Genomic DNA, 6,056 nt, shown 5'->3' with positions numbered 1-6,056 from the left:
TTTTTTTTTTTTAGTTTGTAAGGTGGTGTTAACTATGGTTATTGGCTAGAAATCCTGAGTTTTCAACTGTATATATCTATAGTTTGTAAAAAGAACAAAACAATCGAGACAAACTCTTGATGCTCCTTGCTCGGCGTTGAGGCTGTGGGGAAGATGCCTTTTGGAGAGGCTGTAGCTCAGGGTGTGCACTGTGAGGCTGAACCTGTTGACTCTGCAGGGGGCATCCATTTAGCTTCAGGTTGTTTTGTTACTGTATATAGTGACATAGCATTCTGCTGCCATCTTAGCTGTGGACAAAGTGGGGTCAGCTGGCATGATAATTTTTTTTTTAAGTGCGGTAGTTTTAAAACTGTTTGTTTTTAAACAAACTGTAGAACTCTTCATTGTCAGCAAAGAGCCACTGCATCAATGAAAGTTCAAGAACCTCCTGTACTTGAACATGATTTGCAACGTTCTGTTATTTTTTTTTTGTATGTTTAGAATGCTGAAATGTTTTTGAAGTTAAATAAACAGTATTACATTAAAAAAAAAAAAAGATATGGGTGGAGAGTATTTCAGTAGAGGGAACAAACGAAAAGCCCCTGGTTTGAGATTGGGGTGGGGGTTTAGGGCATGGATATTATATGGTCTTATACTTACAACAGGAAAGAGTAGCAGGATGGCTAATGTGGTGGGAGTGTGGGAGTGAGAGGGAGTATAGTATGAGATAACACTGGGGAGAAGGTTCTGTTTTAACATAAGTTTGAGGACACTCCGCTTATTTCCTTTCCTACTCTGAGAATGACTTGTTGAAAGTAGGGATGGAATTATAGGTATATGGATAAGAAAGGCATTCCTGTGTTATTAAACCCCATGAACTATTGGATACCATGCAGGGACTAAAATTATTTGTATATTTGTTTAGGAGGAGAATAGCATGAGGGATCTAGCAAAGATAAATACTAGAAAGACTATGTTTCTAGTGAGTAGAGGAATGAAGCCTGTTTTTATTCTAGTGTCCAAATCTGGTGGGCCTTGAAAATAATTGCTTCTTCATTCTTACCTTGGTATCCAGAAACAGTGTATTATGGTTGCAGTTACTTGTATTGTGCTAGCTTTTAGGACTGCTTCAAAATACCAAAAGGCTCTAAACCCAGATGTACACTGATAGATCTTTCCTATTAAAGAGTAGCATTATATAGTAAAGTGATAGAAAACTGTATTTCAGGCCGGCCGTGGTGGTTCATGCCTGTAATCCCGGCACTTTGGGAAGCCAACGCGGGTGGATCACCTGAGGTCAGGAGTTGGAGACCCGCCTGACCAACATGGAGAAATGCCATCTCTACTAAAAATACAAAAAAATTTAGCTGGGCATGGTGGCATGCGCCTGTAATCCCAGCTACTCAAGGGGCTGAGGCAGGAGAACTACTTGAACCTAGGAGGCAGAGGCTGCCATGAGCCGAGATTGCGTCATTGCACTCCAGCCTAGGTGACACAGCAAGACTCTGCCTCAAAAGAGAGAAAAAGAAAACTGCTTTTTTATATTCCTTTTAAAAAAGAAATCAGTCCCACAAACACATGAGATAAATTTGCTTTTGGAATGTTAGAACAGTAACCACTCTGATTAAAGTGGTTTCTGCTTCTTGCTCACTCTTTTTCATTTGCGAAACTCAGCTTCTCACACTAGAACAGATAGATTAATACTTTTATACTGTGGAGTGGTATTTGGACTTTAGATGCACTAACAGGACTGTATGTGGTAGTACTCAGAGTTCCTCAACCTTGGCATGACTGATACTTTGTTTCAGAGAATTCTTTGTGGTTGAGATCTCTTGTGCATTGTAAGATGTTTAGTAGCATCCCTGGCCTCTACCCACTAGGTGCCGGTAGCGCTTTCCTCCCTAGCTGATAACCAAAAATGTCTTTAGACTTTACCCAAATCACCGGTGCTTAAGAACCATTGCTGTGTCTCTCTTCAGCATTCTTTTTTTTTTTTTTTTTTTTTTTTTTTGAGACAGTGTCTGGCTGTGTCATCCAGGCTGGAGTGCAGTGGCGTGATCTTGGCTTACCCTTAACCTCTGCCTCCGGAGTTCAAACGATTCTCCTGCCTCAGCCTCCCTAGTAGCTGGGACTACAGGTGTTCACCACCACACCCGGCTAAGTTTTTGTATTTTGAGTAGAGATGCGGTTTCACCATGTTGGCCAGGCTGGTATCGAACTCCTGACCTAAAGTAATCCACTTGCCTTGACCTCCCAAAGTGCTGGGATTACAGGGATGAGCCACCATGCCCAGCCTTTAGCATTCTTTTAAAATTTGTTCTCATATTGGTCCTTTTTTGTTTGTTTGTTTTTTTGAGACAGAGTCTCACTCTGTCACCTAGGCTAGAGTGCAGCACCTATCCACCTCCCGGGTTCAAGTGATTCTCCTGCCTCAGCCTCCTGGGTAGCTGGGATTACAGGCATATGCCACCATGCCCAGCTAATTTTTATATTTTTAGTAGATACGGGGTTTCACCATGTTGCCCAGGCTGGTCTCGAACTCCTGACTTCAGGTGATGTGCCTGCCTTGGCCTCCCAAAGTGCTGGGATTACAGGTGTGAGCCACCACGCCTGGCTTATTGGTCATTTGAAATAATATCTGATGACCACACTCTGTAGATGTTTTGCTGAGAATGCGTACATGTGAACAGTGTCTGAATGTGACCTCTTTATCCTAAATAGGCAGAAAGCTTTAACATAGTTTTAAAATGAGAAGACAAAAATCCCTTTTCCCATGTGTATGTCATTTGGATCTTTCTAATACTTCTTTTGTAAGATCAGATAAGATTAAGTATGCAGCAATGCACTGTGAGCCATGCAGTGGTTGATTCTGCAACAACTTTTCCCCATTGTGCAGCAGCAGTATGGTTTCTGAAGGTTTCAGGTGTGAGTTCTGATTAGCCTAAGCCAGTCGGTTTTTTAAAAATTATTATTATTTTTAGAGAGATGGAGTTTCGCCATGTTGTCCGGGCTAGTGTCAAACTCCTAGGCTCAAGGGATCCACCTGCCTTGGCCTCCCAAAGTGTTGGGATTACAGGCGTGAGCCATCACACCTGGCCCCAGTTAATTTTTTTTTAAAAAATTCTTCTTAGTAGGGATGTGGTCTCACTATATTGCCCAGGCTGGTTTTAAATTGGTCTCAAGTGATCCTCAGCCTCCCAAAGCACTGGATTATAGGTGTGAGCCACAACACCTGGCTGCCTCATTCTTTTTAAGTGGCCAGAAAAAAAAAAAAAAAAAGATGTGTAGAGATCAAGCCTGTGAGAAAATAGAAACTAACTCCACTTGTTCAGATTTAGATCCTTTTATTGTAGATATCTTGTCACTGAGTACCCAAGGAATGGATATTGGAAAGCTGTAGCTGTCCTTAACTTCAGTGTCAAAGAGTAGGAATCTCCTTTTTTAAAGCAATGGCTTTATTGCGATCCAGTTCACATAGCATAACATTCACCCTTTTAAAGTATACAATTCAGGCCGGGCGCGGTGGCTCAAGCCTGTAATCCCAGTACTTTGGGAGGCTGAGACGGGTGGATCACGAGGTCAGGAGATTGAGACCATCCTGGCTAACACGGTGAAACCCCGTCTCTACTAAAAAATACAAAAAACTAGCCGGGCGAGGTGGCGAGCGCCTGTAGTCCCAGCTACTCGGGAGGCTGAGGCAGGAGAATGGCGTAAACCCAGGAGGCGGAGCTTGCAGTGAGCTGAGATCCGGCCACTGCACTCCAGCCTGGGCAACAGAGCGAGACTCCATCTCAAAAAAATAAAATAAAATAAAATAAATAAAGTATACAATTCAGTGGTTTTAAAGTAGTCACAGAATTCTGCAACTGTAACTATCACTAATATCTGATTCCAGAATGTTTCCATCACTGCAGGAAAAAAAAAGAAAAACCCAACAACCCATGTTTAACAATCACTGTCTATTCCCCTCTACATCCAGCCTGTGGCCATCACTAATTTTTCTTATTTCTATAGATTTTTCTCTTCTGGACATTTCATTTGAATGGAATCATATAATACTTGGCCTTTTGTGACTGATTTCTTTGACTTAACATAATGTTTTTGGGGTTCATTCATGTTGTAGGACGTTTTGACATTTTATTCTTGTTTATTGCTAAACAATAATGATATAAATATCCATTCATCAGTTTATAGACATTTGGGTGGTTTTTTTTTGCTGTTATGAATAATGCTGTTATGAACATTTGTGTGCAGGTTGGACAAATATTTGGACAAATATTTTTATTTCTCTTGGGTATATACCTTTGAGTAGAATTGCTGAGACATAGGGTAATCCTATGGTTAACTTGTTGAGGAACTGCTAAACTATTAACATCTCCCAAAGTGGCTCTACCATTTTTGAATCCCACTAACAATGTATGAGGGTTCCAATTGCCCTGTATCCTCGTCAGCACTTGTTCATGTCTTCTTTATTTTAGCCATCCTAGTGGATGTGAAGTGGCATCTCATTGTTGTTTTGCTTTGCTTTCCATAATGACAGATGATGTTCAGTGTATCTTTGGAGAAATACCTATTCAGCACTTTAGCCCATTTTTAAATTGGGTTGTCTTTCTGTTGTTGTAAGAATAAGGATGCCTTTTAAAGCTCCTTTTAATTCATTATGAATCTGGCATCTATTCATTTAGTTCATCTATTTCATAATTCTTAGAATATTTTTTTCAAGCAAGGCAGTTTTGTGCCTTTTTCAGTGTCCTTCAGTTATTTTAAATGCTGGTCAGCAAGTGATTGAACTATAATTCTTAAGAAAATGAGATGGAGACTGTTGATGCGAACAGACAGATATGTGAAAGAAATTATAAAGCACTGCTAATGTAGATCAAACATGATAGGATCTGGTGAACCGAATTAAAGCTCTAGAATTCCTCTGGGAATTTGATTGAGCAGGTAATCTACAACTTCTAAGTGTGTCAAACAACTGCCCTTGGTTTCTGGTATGCTCCTTAAGCACACTTCCTCATCAGGAATATAAGAAACACCTGTGCTTAGTTTTGTAAGGTTTTGTACATAACATTTTGATTATGTATTTGTTTTACCTTTCCTCACCAGGAATTTGGGTTTAAAGAATTCATAATTGGTTTAACTAGATCATGTAGCTATGGTGTACCAACTTTTGTAGCAGCAAATGAAAGCTATTGAATATATTCTTACTTTGATTAAATGATAGGCGAGAGCATCCATGAGATGAAAATGGCTCTTTTGAGTGCTTTTTCTAAATTTAATGAGGTTAACATAATCTTTCAGTAAGAGCGTTTATGTCAGATTAATATTAAATGGAAGAAAATAATAGTGCTGAAAGAAAGGTAGAGAGGGTTGGAAAAAGCACAGGTTTTGGTGCCAGACTGAATTTCAGATCAAATTTTAACTCTCCATTTCCTCTTTGAGTGACCTTGGACAAGGGAATTAATCTCTGTAAACTTCAGTCTTCATCTGTAAAATGGGATGGATTAAATCTATCTTGAGGCTGTGCACGGTGGCTCACGCCTGTAATCCCAGCACTTTGGAAGGCCAAGGCGGGTGGATCACGAGGTCAGGAGTTGAAGACCAGCCTGGCCAACATGGTGAAACCCCATCTCTACTAAAGATACAAAAATTAGCAGGGTGTGGTGGCACATGCATGTAATCCCAGTTACTTGGGAGGCTGAGGCAGCAGAGTTGCTTGAACCCGGGAGGCAGAGGTTGCAGTGAGCTGAGATCGTGCCGCTGCACTCCATCCTGGGCGACAGGGTGAGACTCTGCCTGTCTCAAAAACAACAACAACAAAAGAACTATCTTGTACTGAGGCAGGAGGATTGCTTGAGCCCAGGTATTCGAGTCCAGCCTGGGCAGCACAGCCAGACCCCCATGTCTAAAAAAAGGGAAATCTTGTAAGGTTGTTGTGAAGATAAAATGAACCAATGTGTGAAAAGCATTTCGGGCAGTGCTTGGCACATAACGAGTACTCTGTTGGTGGTACCTGATATATATATTTCAAATACATACATATATATATATATATATTTTTTTTTAAGGAAAATTTA

At 40.5% G+C, this 6,056-nt stretch overlaps 1 protein-coding gene across 2 annotated transcripts in view; it reads left to right on the top strand.

Moving 5' to 3' along the window:
- MCU (mitochondrial calcium uniporter) overlaps nt 1-6,056 on the top strand; it is a 214,478-nt gene that overhangs the window by 36,690 nt on the left and 171,732 nt on the right. The gene's annotated exons all lie outside the window — the stretch shown is intronic.

Source organism: Rhinopithecus bieti, unplaced genomic scaffold (genome assembly GCF_001698545.2).
Source record: "Rhinopithecus bieti isolate Rb0 unplaced genomic scaffold, ASM169854v2 scaffold_36008, whole genome shotgun sequence".
Classification (NCBI taxonomy): domain Eukaryota; kingdom Metazoa; phylum Chordata; class Mammalia; order Primates; family Cercopithecidae; genus Rhinopithecus; species Rhinopithecus bieti.
This window is presented reverse-complemented; position numbering and strand designations above follow the sequence as displayed.